Raw genomic sequence first — 20,022 nt, forward strand, 5'->3', positions numbered from 1 at the left:
AGGAGAAGAGACTTTTTAAGAACTTTTCTCCGGAGCTCCAGGGAGCTGATCCAAGTTTGAGTCGCTTTCAATCTGACCAGGGGTGGAAAAGGTTTCGTCCATCAGCGTTCCTGAGCATGCGCTCTCTCTCTCTCTCCCCCTTTCTCCTCCCACCATCACCTGTGGCCTTGGAGTTCCGAGAGTCTCCTGGAGAGAAAAAACTCTGGGCAAAGACATTAACCCTTTTCCCTCCTCCATGGAAGACAGAGTGATTGGAAATGCAGAGAGACAGCATTGAAACAAAGTCAGTGAAAGAACTGAGAAAGACTATTGGAAGATGGGATGGAGGAAGTGGACATTTCTGTGCAGACTTTTCTAGATGTGAATTATGGGGGAAATGGACTGTTTTTGTAATATCCTACTGCTGCTTGGGGGAATGCAAGTTCTAGCCAAAGGGTTTTTATTGTCATAGCTCGCAAAGGAGTCTCACTTCTCTTTGGCTTAGGGAGTAAGTTAAAAGAAGAATTTAACAATTTGTGTTTAGGTGGATGGACAGATATCTGTCCTGGGTAATCTGCTAAAACAATTTGCAATTTTTCAGACATCTGTAGCAACCAATTCAAATAAAACATAGTGAGAGGCAGAAAGATACAATCAAAATCTTTCCCAGCCAAGTGAGATATTAATTTTAAAGAATTAAGGACTTTAGTTAAAGAATTAGACGTGGACTTGCTGACGTAGACTTCCCTTTACATTTTGAAGAATAAAAGACTTTAGCACGTAGACTCCCCTTTTTCTAACTAGACATTGCTGAGGAAAACTTCCTTTTTTTAACATAAGCCGGATTTAAGGAACCAATAAATCAGGAGACCTGTCAACTTAATCAATAGACTCCAAGAACACAATGTGATCATAAATCAGATAGTCTTGAGAAAACAGGATCCAGGTGTCACCAACACTAAAAGGTTAAAAAGGCAAAGCGAGGAAGACGCATCTTACTTCATCATTTTGAGACCCCACCCCCTAAAAAGGACCACCGACCCATTTCAAAGAACAAACTACGCATGCTTAATTGCTTTTTGGCTAATTACCATACGAAGCGGGGAATGGGATGGACCAGAGTCATGAATATGCATTTGTGTTTTGGGTATTCAACACTTTTGTACATAAAAAGACCCTGTGATCATCTGTAAATTGCGCGTGTGTATTTGGGAGCTATCCCGCACGCTGCCCGGCATCGTAATAAACATACACTTTCTAACTTCAAACCGTTAGAGAGTCTTTGTCCGTCATAGTTGGATATTGGTATTAGATCAATATCCATATTTTTTTAACAAATCATTTTGGCGACCGCGGCAGGACACTGCTCTCTCTGGCCGAGGGGGCCATCGGGGTCTGGGACCCCTCAGGGCGCCCGCCCAGAATTTCCTGGGAAGAGGGGCTCCCACGGCCCCGCTGACACCCCCGGGGAAAGACCAGAGCCTGCTGGAACTACCGACAAAAGGTATGTTTAAAATATTGGGAACAGGTACCTTGGAATAGAGGCGGCTTATAAGTCATAAGAGACGTCTTATGCAAAGCAGAAGCCTGACTGGGTTTTGGAAACTCTGCGGAGTCTTCTAAATGGTTGGTTGTGTTCCAGGTAGAGCTGGTAACTTGTAGCTCCCTCCCGTAGAGGGGAGGGCAGCAGCGGCCCCAGGGCTGCAGGTTTTGTTGGTTTGGGGAGCAGTGGTGGCTCCGATTTTGGTAATTTAAAGCTCCCTCCCGTAGAGGGGAGGGCAGCAGCGGCCCCAGGGCTGCAGGTTTTCTTGGTTTGGGGAGCAGTGGTGGCTCCGATCTCGACTTGTAGTTTAAAGGTGCGCCTTGGTGATCCATAATCTGAAAGGCCGGCCCGAGTTTTGGGGCACGGAAGGTGCTGTCTTGGGTCGTGGTCCCGCGCCGAAGGTGTGTGTGTGGTGGTCCTGTGGTTTGGTGATTGTGTGCGTTTTGGTGAGGAAAAGAATCATTTGTGTACCGTATGTGTTGTGGTTTGTAAAAGCTTGTGTAGTACGCGTTTTGGTTTGTGTGACTTTGCTGCGTGTTACTAACCTTTGTGAGTGTTTTTGGAAGTTTTGCAAGTTTATGTCGTGATTGAAGTGTATCTGTAATTTGAATCAGTGTGTTGTTTAGTAGAAAAACATCTGTGGGTGAACAAATTGTTTAAAAGAAAAGGAAAAAAAAAAAGGAAAAAAAAAAAAAACAAAAAAAACAAGCAAGGCTAAGGGGTTTTCCTTTTCAAAGTGAATGCCCGACACAGCCGCGGTGATTGGGGGTGATTTGTTTCCCCGGTAACCGCAGAGGAATCTAGGCTTGCGCAACCTCAAGCCACGTCCCTTAGCTCTATGTAAGACGCGGAGAGGTTTTGGCGAGTGGATGTTTTAGTTAAAAAGAAATATTCTTATCTGTTTGTGAGGTTTGCAGTTGCCAGTGTGTGGTAGTATCTTAAAGTGCTGGTGGCTTAATCCTCAACCACAGAGGAGCAGAAAAGCAGTGTAAGATCAAGGTCCCCCCCCCGCTTTCCTGCGGAAGGGTCTGTGCTACGTCCCGGCTGAAATCTGTGGGAATTTTGGCGAGACCTTGTTGAATTTTTTTTGGTTCAATGTGTTTAGGGGCGCAAGGGACCCCGGCTGTTTCTTTTGTGAGCCTAAAACTGTTGGTGTTTGAAGCCAGGTCCCTGCAGAAAAGGGAAACCCGGTCTAGCAGCTTTTGATTGTGTGCAGAGAACGGAAAGCCCAGTGCCAGCCGAGGTGGCCGGGATTTTAGTAGAATTGTTGGATTCCTGCGAGAACTCGGTTGATACTCTGCAAAGTTCACATTTGTTAATTTTAATTATTTTAGTAGTAATATACCCAAGGCAAGGCATAACAGAAGACCCGGTTTAATAAGTGATTAATAACCAGCAATTTGGGTCAAGTGCCTGGCTGATTGTGTAGTGGGTTTTTTTTAAGAGGAAATTTTTTTTCCTCTGTTCTTTTTTTCTTTTTTTCCTTTTTGTGTGTCAAAAGGCATTGGGAAAAATAGGATCCTGAATATGGGAGCAAATGAAAGCAAAGAGATTCCCAGAGGAAGCCCTTTGGGGTGCATTTTAACACACTGGAAAGAGCTGGTGGGTTGTGATGGTACAGAAACCAGGAGGGAGCTGGTTAAGTTATGTACACAGTGGTGGCCACTCTATAAACTTGATGAGGGAGTGAAGTGGCCAGCAAATGGTACACTGGACTATGAGACACTATTACAGTTAATGCTTTTCCTCCGGCAGGAACAAAGGTGGTCAGAAGTGACATATGCAGATATGTTTTTCAGCCTTCGAGATCACCCTGAGTAGCAAAGGCATTGTGGAATGAAGCCTCCATCTGATCCTTTAGTACTGGCCCTTGAAAAGGACAATAAAGCTACTAAAGGAAGCCCAAACGTTGCTGCAGCACCTGCTCTATAAATCAGAGGTGCACACATCCTGACAAGGTATATCAAGTAGAGGCTTTAGAACAGGAGACAGAAGACATACTTAAACCACCTCCAAAAAGACAGGAAAGGGGGAGGGTGGGGGGAAATGCAGACTTCATCTTCCCTTGGAAGGACAGCAACTAAGGCAGGGATTTCTCCACCCACTCCTGAACCATACCCACCACTGCCTAGCAGTGACAGTGAGTGGGATGAACCTGAACTTCCCCTGTCAGCCCCCAAACTTCCCCCACAAGGGCCTATAGCATCCAGGGCCCAAAAACAAACCACAGGGGTCATACAAGCATACATACAAGCAGATAAGCAATGACCTCTGATGGAGAAACAAAACTGATTAAAGTTCCCTTTTCCTCAATTGATTTAGAGATCTGGGAAAAGAGTGCTAAGGGTTATCGAAGTGATCCAATAGGGGTTGCTAAGAAAATGAAGTTTATTATTAAGCAGCATTTACCTGATTGGGCAGACCTCCAATTGCTGCTTGATGCCTTAACAGAAACTGAAAAGCAATTAGTTTTGAAAGTGGCTAAAGACCCAGGCTGGGATCCTAATAATGATGAGGGGTTGGGACAATTAAAAACATACCAAAAATTGATAGTAGAAGGGCTAAAAAGAGCAATCTTCAAAACCATAATTTGGTCAGCACTATATGCTGTCAAACAAGGCCCCTCCCAAACACCTTGTGGATTTCTAGATGACCTGCAAGATGCGATGCGCCGACACACCACCCTGGATCCTGGATCTAATGAAGGGACACAACAATTACAGTCTACAAGAGACATCAGGTGGAAACTCCAGAAGATCCAGGGTCCAGACAGCCGGAATCTAGAAGGTTTACTGGATGAGGCCTGAAGAGTTTAATTCTTAATAGACAGCAGGGCAACATTTTCAGTGCTAAATAAGGTCCTAATACCTGTAACCAATGACTATGTTATGGTAAAAGGAGCGACTGGCCAATCTGAAAGAGGTTACTTTTGTGAATCACTGGAGAATAAATTGGGAAATAATAAAAAATTCTTCAATTTTTATATATGCCTAAAGCTCCATCTGCACTTTTGGGCACAAAACTGCTAGAGCAGGTGGAGGTAAAAAAAAAAAAAAAAAATTAAGAATGGGGAAATTATTTTGGAGGTAAAGTAAAAAAAAAAAAAAAGTATCAAGTGTTTTCTGGAGTGTGGGCTTCTGACATACCAGGCAGGGCAAAGAATGCACTACCAGTACAAATCAAACTTAAAGAAGGAGAACAGCCAGTAAGAGTTAAACAATAACCCCCAAAAGAAAGAAGATAGAGAAGGGATTAGTCCAATTATTGAGAACTTTCTGATTTTAACACTCCTCTCCTGCCAGTGAAGAAGCCCCACTGCTCATACAGGCTAGTACAGGACTTAAGGGCTGTTAACAAGATAACTTTAAACTTGTATCCAGTAGTTGCTAATCCTTATACCTTGTTAAATTGTTTAACTCCCGAACTAACCTGGTTTACCGTTTTAGATTTGAAGGATGCTTTCTTTTGCCTCCCTCTCCATGAAGCCAGCCAGAAAATCTCTGCATTTGAGTGGGAGAACCCCAAAACAGGACGGAAGAACCAGCTCACATGGTGTGTGCTTCCCCAGGGGTACAAGAATTCATCCACTATATTTGGGGAGCAGCTTGCAAAGGACTTAGAGTCTTGGGTACCTCCACCTGGAGAAGGACAGTTGCTCCAGTACCTCCTAATAGCCACCCAGACCCAGGAAACATGCGTGGACTGGACGGTAAGCCTCCTAAACTTTTTGGGCCTGCAGGGGTATCGAGTATCTCAAAAGAAAGCCCAAATAGTGACCTGGGCTATGAAGTGAGTGCTGGACAAAGAACCCTAGGGCAAGATCGCAAAGAGGCAATATGCCAGACCCCAAAGCCTCAGACAGTGAAGGAACTGAGAACCTTTTTAGGTATGACAGGATAATTATGGATTATTTGTTAAACCTCTGTATGCCTTGATCACGGAAGGAAGCAGAGATCTTCAATGGACAAAACCAGCTAAAGAAGGCCCTCATGTCAGCACCAGCCTTGGGACTTCCAGATGTGAGTAGGCCATTCTTTTTGTTTTCTCATGAGAAGCAAGGGATGGCTTTAGGGATACTAGCACAAAATCTGGGTCCATATCGAAGGGTAGTTGCCTACGCCTCTAAACAGCTGGATACGGCAGCTAAGGGGTGGCCAGGGTGTCTCAGAGCCGTCGTAGCAGTGGCAGTGAACATCCAAGAGGCACGCAAGTTCACCCTGGGTCAGAAGATGTGCTAGTGTCTCACACAGTGTCTACAGTCCTGGAAACGAAAGGGGGGCACTGGCTCTCCCCACAGAGATTCCTGAAGTACCAAGCTATACTGGTGGAACAAGATGATGTTGAGATTGTGGTAACTAACATTGTGAACCCAGCTTCCTTCCTCAGCGGCAGTATGGGAGAACCAGTGATCCATGATTGCCTGGAGACCATTGAAGCCACCTACTCCAGTCGCCTGGATCTGAAAGATACCCCGCTTGAAAATGACTGATGGGAGCAGCTATGTCATCAGTGGAAAGAGACATGCTGGGTATGCAGGTGCCACAAGCAGAAAGGTAATAGAGTCCAAACCATTACCAACAAATACCTCTGCACAGAAGGCTGAGATAATTGCCTTAATTCGAGCTCTGGAGCTGGCAAAAGGAAAAATAATTAACATCTATACGGACTCAAGGTATGCATTTGGAGTAGTTCATGCACATGGAGCCATTTGGAAAAAGAGAGGACTGTTAAACTCACAAGGAAAGAACATTAAACACGCACAAGAAATATTGAGACTGTTAGATGCAGTGCAACTGCCTGAAGAGGTAGCCATCGTGCACATCAAGGCACACCAGAAAGTGAGCTCGGAAGAGGGGAACATGCTGGCGGATAGAGAGGCAAAAGAAGCAGCAAAAAGTAAGATAACTGATGATTTCTATTGAAGGTAAGCCAATATACAACAAAAAGGATAAGAGACTTATTAAGGCAGAAAAGGCAAGTTATAACCAGGAGGGATGGGCTGTGACAAAAGAAGGAAAACTTGTAGTACCCTCCTATTTGTTGTGGTCATTAGTACAGAGGGAACATAAGAAAACACACTGGGGCAAGTAACTTGTCAGTGTAGTCTTTGCCTCCAAACTAATCCCAAAAACACCCCAAAGCCTAAAGTGGGACAAATTGGGAAAGGCTGTGGACCTGGGCAACAATGGCAAATTGACTTTACAGAGCTGCCCAGGAGGGGAGGATATCATTACCTATTGGTGTTAACTGATACTTTTTCAGGATGGCCAGAAGCCTTTCCTGCTAAAAGAGCTAAGGCCCGAGAGGTAACCAAAGCACTGTTGCAAGAAATAATACCTCATTTTGGAGTTCCAGCCACCATATCCTCATATAGAGGACCACACTGTATTTTACCCCATATCACCCTCAATCTAGTGGCCAAGTGGAAAAATGAACCACTTGAACAAATAGTGAGACTGGGGCAAGAAGCAAATTTGCCCTGGCCCCAGGCTCTCCCATTGGCATTATTGCGAATTCGGACAAAACCAAGGGCAAAAGAGAAACTGAGCCCTTTTGAAATATTATATGGAAGGCCATATGCAGTTCAAGAAGGAACAACACCCATGCAAGTAGGGGCACTAAATAGACAACTCAGAGAAATTGAGAAACGTGTCTGGAGCTCAAAACAGGGAATTAGATGGGCCAGTACATGATATACAACCTGGGGATTATGTATATATTAAGTCTTTTGCAGAAAAGACCTTGGAACCACAGTGGGAAGGACCATTCCAGGTGCTTCTTACTACCTTCACTGCAATCAAGGTCAAGGAACAGAAGGCCTGGATCCATCACTCCCGAGTGAAGAAAGCCCCAGAAGGAATCTAGAAAATCATACCAGGCGATAATGAACTGAAGCTGAAGTTCACTCGGAATCACAAATAGATGTATTGACAGTATGGACATTATGTGGAAAGTTGTAATTATTGCAGTAATTCCCTTAACCATAATGAGAGTCAATGCAGTACCACGCAGGTACAATGTGACCGAGATAAATAGGTGTCAAGGGAGAGCTTATGATGCTTACTCTCGTAAGGCTCTAAATAAGATGCTAAAAGTCACAAATGCAAGCTTGTGGGAAGGAAGAAATGTTTGGGGATGAAAATATGCATTCGTACAGGATGGATTCCACAAGGCTTACCACCCACCCATGAGATCCATCCGCATTAGTCCTGAATGTTGTGACAAATGCTTGAGTCAATGTCCACAGCTTAGGCTCAAAATAGAGGGGTGTGCAATAACCACACATGATGCCTCAGTGGACCTGATACATCCAATAGTCCCCTTAGGATTAAACCATGAGGGAACTGTATTGTACCCTTCTGAGCACAGGATGTGGGCACGAGAAATTGAAGGAAAATGGCAAACTGTTAATCTAGAGCCCTGCACTGCGAGGAAGGTGTCAAAGACACTTGCTTAGATACAGATCAAAATATTTGTCACTTTGAAACGCATCCAGGGGAACAGAAAACTTCACTGGTATATACAGGACAAGGTTGGGTCTGTCTAAGGACAGCATGCCTCATCTTAAGAATAGCCAGCCAAATGGTAAAGGAGACCAAATTCAATTTGTGTGTTTGCAATTTTGTCAGAATTAAGGGATGTGATTTTTCCTATCGAGCACCTGTAGTATCACAACAATACTGTACAGAAGATACTGCCTGTGCCCATAGGGATGAATTTGACTCTAGTTGCTCAATTGAAGAAACACCCTGAACTGAGAGAAATCTTAAAGGAAATTAGAGAAGGGGGCAAAAAGACATTAATTACAATTCACCATGATACAGAGACCATCAAAGGAGTTTTTAAAAGGTTTGAAGAACATTTGTCTCATCATTGGTGGGATGTTCTTTTTGGGTGGTCTCCAACAGCAACTGGTATACTAAACACCTTAGTCCACCCCATAGTTGTGTTGCTTATTTTAGTTAGTATAAGTTTAATTTTATCTGTTGCAATACTTGTTTGGAATTGGAGGATGCTACGACAAGTAGCAGCCTTAACCTCACTAACAAAAGCATATGGCTTAGTCTTGAGAGACACCAGCTGTGCGGCTTGGATAGATGAAGAAGACTCTCTATATTGAGTAAAAGAATTTACTCACTTTAAAGAAGAAGTGGGGAATGAGATATTAATTTTAAAGAATTAAGGACTTTAGTTAAAGAATTAGACGTGGACTTGCTGACGTAGACTTCCCTTTACATTTTGAAGAATAAAAGACTTTAGCACGTAGACTCCCCTTTTACTAACTAGACATTGCTGAGGTAAACTTCCTTTTTTTAACATAAGCCGGATTTAAGGAACCAATAAATCAGGAGACCTGTCAACTTAATCAATAGACTCCAAGAACACAATGTGATCATAAATCAGATAGTCTTGAGAAAACAGGATCCAGGTGTCACCAACACTAAAAGGTTAAAAAGGCAAAGCGAGGAAGACGCATCTTACTTCATCATTTTGAGACCCCACCCCCTAAAAAGGACCACCGACCCATTTCAAAGAACAAACTACGCATGCTTAATTGCTTTTTGGCTAATTACCATACGAAGCGGGGAATGGGATGGACCAGAGTCATGAATATGCATTTGTGTTTTGGGTATTCAACACTTTTGTACATAAAAAGACCCTGTGATCATCTGTAAATTGCGCGTGTGTATTTGGGAGCTATCCCTCACGCTGCCCGGCGTCGTAATAAACATACACTTTCTAACTTCAAACCATTAGAGAGTCTTTGTCCGTCATAGTTGGATATTGGTATTAGATCAATATCCATATTTTTTTAACAAATCACAAGGAGGTCAGCCTTTGACGAGCCTTGATAATCAACGTGGCCATAAGTTCATCCTGTATGGAAATTGTCTTGGGCATGTTATTAGGCAAAATGACCCATTCAATGATTAGTAAAGGGTCTGCTTTTTCCGAGTCCCACTGAAATATTAAAGCATGGGGTTGCTTGCTGGGGTTCAGAACGATTAACCACAATGGTAATTCAGGAGCCCAATGGGCTGACTGTCTCTGAGATAGCATCAGCCACTTTCTGAAGCACAATCTGTGCTTCTTTGTTTAAATGCCTAGGTGATAAAAGGTCGGGCTCTCCCCTGAGGAGGGCAAACAATGGCTCTAAATCTGCATTTGAAATCCCAAGCAGGGGACGAAACCAATTTATCGTCCCCAGCAGTTTCTGTGCATCATGTAAAGTTTTGATTTCAGTTGAAATTTGCAAGGGTTGTGCCGAAATAGAATGCATGCTTATTTGCCAGCCCAGATATTTCCAGGGAGATGTCTTTTGAACCTTTTCAGAAGCAATGGTCAGGCCCACTGATGTAACAGCCTGGCAGACCGCTTGCATTCCTTCCTCCACACAAACCACCGTTTCTGCAGAGATGAGGATATCATTCATATAATGATACAACAGAACATCAGGCATTTTTTCCCATACTGAACTCAGAATTTTTGCCACATACCATTGGCATATGGTCGGGCTGTCTGGCAATCCTTGAGGCAGTACTAACCAATGATATCGATCAAGTGGTGCCTGCATATTAATGCTTGGCACAGAAAAGCTAAATTTGGGTGCATCATCTGGATGCAGCGGTATATCAAAAAAGCAATCCTTTAAATCAATCACTGTTAGATGCCAGTTTCTAGGGATCATAGAAGGAGAAGGGACCCCCGGTTGTAGGGCCCCATTCCCTCAATTGCCTCATTTATTTTCCTCAAGTCATGCAAGCGCCTCCACCCCCCCAGACCGCTTTTTAATTACGAACACGGGTGAATTCCAGGGACTATTAGATGGGATTATATGTCCCTTTTTTAGCTGTTCTTGTACCAGTTCCTGTAATACATGCAGTTTTTCTAATGACATGGGCCATTGATCCACCCAAACGGGATTGGAGGTTTTCCAGGTAAGTTTGGGGGTGTCGCGCACACCAATGACCCTTATGCAAAATTTGACTGCATAAAAATTCCCCACTGAGATAAAATATCTCTCCCCCACAAGATTAGCGGTGCAGAGACCACAAAAGGACTGACAGTAGCCACTCTTCTCTCAGGTCCTTTAATTTGCACCAAGTGTTGGCTCTGATAGCTTTGACTGTTCCCACCCATCCCCGAAAGGACTTAGGGGACCGGCATTAGTGGCCAATCATTAGGCCATTGCCTTCGAGAGATAAGACTAATGTCTGCACCGGTATCAATAAGTTCGGTTAAAATTAACTCCTTGCCTTTCAGAGACACTTTGCATTGGCATGTGGGACGCTGAGAAGTGATATGTTGTGTCCAAAAAATCTGTTGCACCCCTGTGGAACCAAACCCGCTCCCCCTCTGTGTAGCTATCAGGGTTGCGGACAAAGGGGCTGCTGGGAAAAGTATAAGCTGAGGAATTTTGCTGCCTGTGGGGATCATGCAGGGGGGCTGTGGAGTCCAAGCCATAATTTTTATTTCCCCAACTGCATCAGTCAGTGACTTCTGGCAAAACAAATAGTCCTGTTACTGAGGTAGAAGATCTACCTAAGAGCAAAGCATGGTAGCCCTGTGGTAAAGGACCACAGATCCCTGTGAGGAGGCAAAATACAGAGCTGTTGGTTAAAGTTACTGGTTGGTATGTCCAACCCGGCGCTTCCTGGAGTGGCTGCCCGTAGTTCTGCGATGGTCCAAGTGGTGGGGGCTGGGCTGGCTGGAAACTGAAGGTTGGTTCTGGCAGCTGTGGCTGGGAAGGCTGTGGAACTTGTGTCTTCACGCATCACCATCCCACACTGTGAGATGAGTTTCCCTGCAAAGGCTGGCCATTTTTGTGAAATTTAGAGTGACAGGAATTAGCAAAGTGAGGACCCTTCTGGCAGCGAGGGCATATGTGGTAAATGTAATGGATAAATTCGTGTATCAAAGATTTGGTCTATTAAAAAGCTACTCCAGGGCATCTCTGAGATTCCAAGACCTGTGGTGCAAGCTGTGAAACCACAACATTTGCAACAGAAATGACATGGCTGGACTGGAGATGGCCCATTCATCAAGGATGGGCCTCCACTTCACAGCTGCTCGACATCTGATATCAATCTTGATAGGGGATCCGGAGGATGATCAAATCAGCACCCCAAAGACGAGATCCGGGAAGACTATCAACGTCTTTTCATACTTACGGGAACCCCTTTCAAGACCTCACATTGAAATAAAGAGATACATGAGTATTTGGGCTTTCAATGGACTTAGCCTCAGGACAAATAAACTGTCCAAAAACTGTACGCCGAGACCCAGTGGTGTGTGGTTGAGGTTGGACGGTACCGTTGTTACTGTCACTCTGCCCACCCAGCATTTGATTGATGTTGTCCGAATTTATTGTGGCTTTTTAATTTGGTCTTTTTTTTTTTTAAATTTGCTAAATAAATTCTGTTAATTTGAATTGGCTTCTTATCATTTATAACAGATTGGTGCCGTGACTTGAATTCAATACTGGCGCTGCAGAAAACCCTTTACTCGGGAGGCGCCCCGCTGATTTTCGGCGGCCCGGCGAAGTGGGAAACCCCGTAGCACCTATTGAATCACGAACTAAATTTAGGTTAAGTGCCACAATAAAAGAGGGGTTTTTTTTTGGATGCAAAGAACTCAGGAAAGACCTGGGGGGGGGGGGGGGGGTTCTTTTGGAGCTGCGGCTATTGTTTTCACTCGTAAAATTTCTCCGTGCACGAAGATTCCATGCAAGCAAATAGCTTTAAGTATTGCTGGTTGAGTGAGGGTAATTGGGTGAGTGTGTGAGACGTGACCTGGTCACGGTACAACTACGGACCTGGAACCCGCATTTCCAAACTCCCGCAAGGGACTTGTTTGGCTGACAGGGAAGCGAGTCGGGGAAAACTCATTTCGCTCATCAAACCCAGACTCAGGGGAGTCTGGGGAACCGATCTTAAGTAAGCTAAAAATTAAGGAGACGTTCCTCTGAGTTCGGGAAACTGGTAAGCCTTTTAGCTATGGGCTGGTGAGAAGCCCAGGATGCAAACCCAAGTTTTTATCACTGGACGAACAGACCCACAGCTCAGCTCGCTGTACGGGTAAGTAATCCAAAAAGCGGAATCTGGTTTGTAAGAAAACAGTTTGGGAAAGGATCCTAGCTCTTAGCAGAAGTTAAGAAAGAATTCAGCACGAGACTCACCAGCAAAAAAAAAAAAGGTAAGAAAGTTTTTTAATATAATGGGGCAAGGGAAAAGCAAACACCAAAAAGCCTTGTGTGTAAGGTAGAACTTTTATCCCAAACCCACACAAACTCAGGCTCTCCCCCTGCTCCGAAACCCCTGCTCCAAACCTGGCAGGCGAACCCCCCCTTCCCTCTGGCTTCAGTGTCTCCGCGGCTGCAGCTCCCGGCAGGAGTGCAGTGTGCCCATGCTCCTCCCCAGCCCTGGGTAGTCCTGTCCCCACCCAGCCCCTGTATCCTAACCCTCTCTGGCGGGCTCACTGCTGCTGCCAGCACAGACAGTCCCCCCTGAGCAGGGGGGCGTCCCTTCCCGGCCTGTGCCAGTCCCGGGTGAGGAGATTGGTTCAATTTTCAATTAAAAGTTTCCCCGTGGTAGCCAATCCCCTATACTATTAAAAAGTCCCTCTGGAGAATGTGTAATACAGTATAATAAATCTGAAGATGCCTTTTGGACTTCCCCTCTAAAAAAATCGGGATTATTTTGCCTTTAATAGGAGGATCCTGAAACAACTTAAGTAGACATCTCGGCCTCAGGGATTTGTGGACTCCCCTAGCCTTTTTGGTCAGGCCCTTAAACATTATTAAGTCAATTTGTGCCAGCAGAAGGAATTAGGTTATTGCAATATATTGATGATTTGTTAATAGCTGGCCCAAGGGATGAGCATGTGAGAAAATGTACAATCTCGTTGTTGAATTTTTTGAAAATTAAAAGTTTCAAAATCAAAGCTACAATTTGCTGAATCAAAGGTAAAGTAACTAAGACACTGGATATCAAAAGGTAAAAACAAATTAGATCCTGAAAGGGTGGCTGGAATTATAGCTCTGTCCCCCCCCCCCTCCCCTTCCTCCATGGAAAAAGTGGGAAATCAGGCAATTGTTGGGACTATTAGGATACTGCAGACAATGGATTGAAGAATATAGTAAAAAGGTAAGGTTTCTTTATGAGAGACTAAATACAAATAGAGTGAAATGGACTGAACAAGATGGATTAAAATTTAAGAGGTTAAAGGTGGCAATAATAACTGCTCCTGTGTTGAATTTGTCAGATGTAAAAAGGTGGTTTCAGTTGTTTGTGGATTAGTGTTTTAACTCAGAATTGGGCAGGGACCAAAAAAAAAAACCTGTGGGATATGTCTCTAAACTTTTAGATCCAGTGAGCAGAAGATGGCCCACTTGCTTGCAAGCTATTGTGGCAGTAGCTCTGCTGGTGGAAGAAGCTAAAAAGGTAACATTTGGGGCTCCCCTAGTAGTATACTCACCACACAATGTAAGGAGCATTCTGCAGCAAAAGGCAGATAAATGGCTCACAGATGACAGGCTCCTGAAGTATAAGACTATTTTGGTGCATTCACATGGTTTAAATCTTAAGACAACAGCTGCTCAGAGCCCAGCCCAGTTTCTGTTTGGCGAGGTACTGGGGGAAACCACTCATGACTGTACTGAAATGGTGGAACTGCAAACCAAGGTAAGACCAGACCTGGGAGAGGAAAAATTGGAATAAGGAGAAAAATGGTTTGAAGCAAGGGTAATAAAAGGAAAAAGGAAATCAGGATATGCCATAGCAGATGGCAAATCTGGAGAAGTAGTAGAATCAGGGCCTCTGAAGGCAAATTGGTCTGTCCAAGCCTGTGAATTATATGCTGTGCTAAAGGCACTCAAAAGATTAAAAGGAAGAAGAGGCACTGTCTTCACCGATTCAAAATACACTTAAGGAGTTGCACACACTTTTGGTAAAATATGGGAAAATAGAGGTTTAATTAACACTCAAGGACGAGGGTTAATTCATGGGGAAATAATAAAGCAAATCCTGGAGGCAATCAGGGATCCAAAAGAAATCTCCATTGTCCATGTCAAAGGACACCAGGTGGGTATGCAATTCCAGACCAAAAGAAATAATTTGGCAGACAAGGAGCATTGCTCACAGTAAGTATCTCCGAGGTTCAGGAAGGGGAGACCGTGGAATACCCCCTCTTACCATTCTCAGAAGGAGACTGAGAAATATGAAAAAATAAGGGGGTAAGCTAGAGGAAGGAAGGTGGAAATTACCCAATGGAAGGGAACTGGTATCAAAACAATATACCAGGAAAATTCTGAAAAGATTGCATCAGCAAACACATTGGGGAGCACAGGCTCTAGCAGAACATTTTTGAGATAAATTAAAATGTCTTGGGTAAAATGCCTTCCTCTAGCTCTCGTAAACATAACAACTACATCTCATTCAGAAACAAGATTGTCACCATTTGAAATGCTTTATGGAATGCCTTACAGACACAGAATGCTGGTTGGGCATCCTCAAATAGAGGATACCCAGATTCAGCCATATCTAATTGCCATAAACAGAAATTTACAGGACCTACAGAGAAAGGGGCTCATTCCTCAAAGTGCCCCTTTGGGGTTTGCTATTCACAAAATAAATCCTGGTGATGAAGTTTTGATAAAAAACCTGAAAGGAAGTCCCTCTGGCACCTCATTGGGAAGGTCCTTTCACTGTCCTTACTACAGATACAGCAGTCAGGACTGCAGAAAAGGGTGGACGCACGCTTCAAGAGTAAAGAAGGTTGAGTCTCAAGGCACTGCTCCAAAGTGGAGAGTGTCTTCGTCTCCTGGAGACTTGAAAATCAGATTTCAACACCACCACAAATGAACAGAGGGGATCAGATGAGTTGTATAAAACCAAACTATGATTGTTTTCCCTTTGTTTACTTTAAGTGTGTATACTTGTCCTGGTTTGGAATAAATTAGGGGAGAACCTCTAAAAGGAGTCCCCTAAAAACAAACCTCCACCACCCCTTCCCCCCCCAGCCCTTTGTTCGGGAAGGAAAATGCCTTGGAGGAAAAGTGGAAAAAACCGGTTTATTGACAAATGAAAAAAAATACTCCCCAACACAAAGGAAAAGGGAAAAAACAATGCTCAAGTTACTGGGGGGGGGGGGGGGGGGGGGCGCAGAGCTTCTTCCGCGGGCCCCGGAGATTCTCCGACTTCTCAGGTGAGGTCAGGTCTGGAGCCAGTCCAAAATCTTCGGGGGGGGGGGGGGGAATGGAAAAGAAAAGGAAGGAAAGGAAAAAAAACAAACAGAAGCAGCGAAAGCCAGCAGGCAGGCAGAGGGAGAGAGAAGCAGGGGCCAAGCAGCAGCAGCCAGCAGCGATTGAAGCAGCCGAGAGAGAGAGAGCAGCAAAGCGGCAGCCCCCACCAAAGGGGGGGGGGGCAGCTCTTAGACATAACAATGTAGTCCACGATATGGGATAGGAGGCACCGTCAACCCGGAACAATACTGTAAGCATATTTGGGTTACCCATTAAAGTTGGGGGTCCCTTTTGAGAGGTTGGACTGAGCTACGACACGTCCACACTGATGCAGTGATCAATGTCGTACTGACGTTTACTGTTTGTGCATCCATATTTATTTCCTTACAACTTTATTGACATTACAAGGCACCCAAAGAATGTACACATTTGCCACCTTAAGGAGGCCACCGTATAAGTGCTATAGATCTACATGTGAGCACCTGTTAGAACCTGGAATACCTTAAGAGAGAGAGGTGAATTTTTTGCTGCGCCACAACCTGAATTTCCACCGTGCCACAAAGGCCCACAGGCCCCACAGGCCAAGGGGCCCAGTCTGGAATTGCTCACACCTCATTCCAAATATAGAAACTCTGCTACAATTCCCCCTTTTTCTTTTTGAGCAATTCAGACTGAATCAGAGGCACAACTCAGCAACTTTTGCATACAGCGTAGTAGGCAAGGCACACACACTAAAACGACTACAATTGCAATACCACACATAATACTAAAACGAACCAAGTCTTTGACCCAACCAGTCAAGCTCCATAAATTGAACCATTGGTCAAAAGGAGTGTTCCTCAGTTGCGCGAGTTGCTTATAGATGGACTGTGAATGGTAACTTAAATATTATCTATAACTTAATTTAACTTAGCTTATCTTAACGTAACTTAACTTATCTTAACATAACTTATCTTAACGTAACTTAACTTATGTAATTGGTATAACTTATTTAACTTACTTAACTGGTATAACTTGGCCAAGTTATAATTCATACTATATACTATATACTTATAACTGTATTTAACTTAACTCTATGTAACTTAATTATATAACTGTATTTATATGACTACTTTGTAACTGTTACACATTATAAAATCAACTCTTATCAGCACCGGAGGCGTCACAGAGCATGTCAGACAAATAGTGGGCGTTAACGTTGTTGACACTATTTCGTGGTATTTCTGACTGAGGACATGCACGGGTGAATCGACTCGGTACCCAAACAGATCCAGATCCCTTCCTGATCAACTCAGCGAAAGCCTCTGATCTGTTCATGACCCGACTTTTTGGCTGGACAGGCAAAAACAAGCACTCAAGGATGATTGGCGTCTCCCCCTTTTCTTTTTGCCATTGAAAAACAATGGCAAAGGGACAGTTAAAGGCATTAGACAGGAAAAGTGACAAAGGGAATTGTTCCAAACGATGAGCACTCCAGCCATGCTGTAATTACTCTGAAATTCGACATAAAGCCTCACAAATTTTGACAAAGTTCTGTCATATGAGTGTCCATATTACATTTTTGGCACCACACAGCCTTTTGACAAGTCTGCCTAATGTGACCAGATTCATCACATTTGTAACAAGTGATGTTGCTTCGATGTAGCAATTAGTCATTGTGGTCAGAACATTCGCTTTCCCCACTGGATCCACCTGACAAGGCAGCTGCAATGATGTGACCTTGGTTTTCCACAGCGTTGTGGACAGCTGTTGCAAGTGCTGCAATCTGACTAGTTTGCTCTGCTCGTGTTGCAACCACTAACATTTCATCCACTTAGCTGCCTTGTGGAAGAGTGGCTAAAATGGTCCTCGTACGTGCATTGGCATTCTCAAAGGCTAGAGAGCGAAGCAAATGTTCTTGTACCTCTGGTGTCATATCTGGTGCATCCTTCAGAGCAGCCGACAATCTATCAATGAATTGTCCATATGGCTCTGCGGCACCCTGCTTTATTGTGGAATAGGGTGCTGGTTTTTTCTTATCTGGAACTAAAAGCAATGCCTTGTGGTCTAGCGATTGAGACAGTTGATGAACCTCCAACGGAAAGGTGAGCTGAACATTAGTTGTTGCATAGGGTCCATTACCTGTTAGCATGTCAGGCTGGATATCATATAAAGGATCTCCCACAGTTTGGTGTCGGTTGGCTTCTTCAATCGTTACCCGTCTCCATTCTCGTTCAAAAATAAGAAGTTGTGATGGAGTTAACAACAGTGAGGCGATGCTGGTAGAATTTGCAGGACAAGGCACATCTGCTGTAAAGATGTATTGAATGATGTTTCTGGCTGCTTCCGATCTGATACCATAATTTGTAACTGTTTGTTTCGCTGACTGCAGAACCTTCCACTCATGAGGCTCCCAGGTAGCACTTCCATTATTGATGATAAATGGACAAGACAAGGCACCTGCAGTTTCCCAGTCCCCATCCAACATAGCATTCTTCCGAACTGCAGCCCAACGTCTCTCAATGGGATTGCTTGACATGGCTGGCAGTGATACCTACTGGGTCAACGGGAGAACTGCCGGTGCAGGAGGTGCTGTTGGCACAACTGAAGGAGGATTGCTTTCCTCCTGTGACTGTGACTGTGTTTGTTTTTCCAACAAGTCTTGTCGAGTGGACAGTTCAGCAAGCTTAGCTATTATTTGTTGCAAGTCTTTTGCACGCTGTGAAGTTATCTGAGATCGCTGCTCGCCATGCAAATTGTTATTAAGTCCGTCATTGTCAGAATCAAACTCTGGGTCATGGGGAAGAGGGCAATCCGCGGCAGCTGCGGAGGTTTGTGTCTGAGTTGTTGTGACTCCGGCCGCCGTTGCCAGGGGAGATGGAGCCACCCCACCTTCCACAAGCGCCGCCGCTTCCTGAGTTCCGGGGGAGGGAAGGGGCTGTGACGCTGCGCCGGTGTCTCTGCCTTGCGCTCTGCCCCCTTGCGTCATGCCTGTGGCCGGCCCCCTCTCGTCACCGACTCCGCCTGCTGTCTCATCTTTCACCACACCCCCAGAATCTGGTGGGTGTGCTCCTTCCCGAGCAGGGTTAGTTTGCGTCAGGGCGGACGGGGCCACATCCGGTCCTTGGACATGCTGAATCACGTCCTGCAATGTGGGGCTCACTGGAGCCCGGGCTCCTTTCATGGGGCAGGTGTTATTAATACCAAAATATCTCGCCAACCTAGAGAGTTTTCGCGTCTCATTATTTTCGATCCCCGCACCGATCTTGGAGGGCTTCTGATCCTCCGTGGTTTCAGACCTCTCCCCCTCCAGAGCCTGAATCGCGGCTTATGCAGCCTTCCTTTCAGCCGCAAGCGTTAGTAAGGTAACCAAAGTCTTTTTCCACACTATTCCTAATTCCTGAGTGATCTTTCCTTTTTTTCCACCACCGATCGTACAGTCCCATAACATTTCTCCTATCTCTCGCCACTCCGTCTCACTAAAAACAAACAATGGCTTGTTCAGCTTTCCTCGCTTCCTGGCCCATAGGGCCAACTGTTCTAAGTCCGCTTCTTTTAATTTTTCCCATCTCTTAGAAATAATATTGACAAGAAGTCGCGTAGCTGCCGGCATTTCTCGATCCATGTTTTTTCCCACTGTCTCTTTGTTCCGCAGCGTACGCAGTCTTACCTTCCACCAGGGTGTGTTGCTGTAGCCTAACGGATCGCAACTCCGAACACACCTTCCGACCCATCGCGCTTTCTGCCTCTGCTCACTTCCCTGGCCAAACTGAGCCGACTTGGTTCTGAAGCAAGCTCTCCTGCGTCCAGGAGACCGCAATGCGTCCACTTCCTGGGGACAACGCGTGATTCATCCGTGATGAATCCCGTGCAATGCTCCGCGACCAGCGCGGGTTGGCAATTCCACGTGGCCCACGTCTGAGCCAACTCCCTGAAACAGCTTCCCAGCGGGCTGCTTCTGCGGTTAGGCGTAGGCAGCAAAACAAAGCAGGGAGTCCCGCTGAGCCCCTTCTTTCGGCCAGCGGACCGTACCCACCCGTGTTCGGGGGTACAGTAACCAAAGCAAGGGTCCCTAGTTTCAGGCGCCACTTAAAGTTGGGGGTCCCTTTTGAGAGGTTGGACTGAGCTACGACACGTCCACACTGATGCAGTGATCAATGTCATACTGACGTTTATTGTTTGTGCATCCATATTTATTTCCTTACAACTTTATTGACATTACAAGGCACCCAAAGAATGTACACATTTGCCACCTTAAGGAGGCTACCGTATAAGTGCT

The sequence above is a fragment of the Sylvia atricapilla genome, chromosome W (assembly GCF_009819655.1).
Source record: "Sylvia atricapilla isolate bSylAtr1 chromosome W, bSylAtr1.pri, whole genome shotgun sequence".
NCBI classification, from domain to species: Eukaryota; Metazoa; Chordata; class Aves; order Passeriformes; family Sylviidae; genus Sylvia; species Sylvia atricapilla.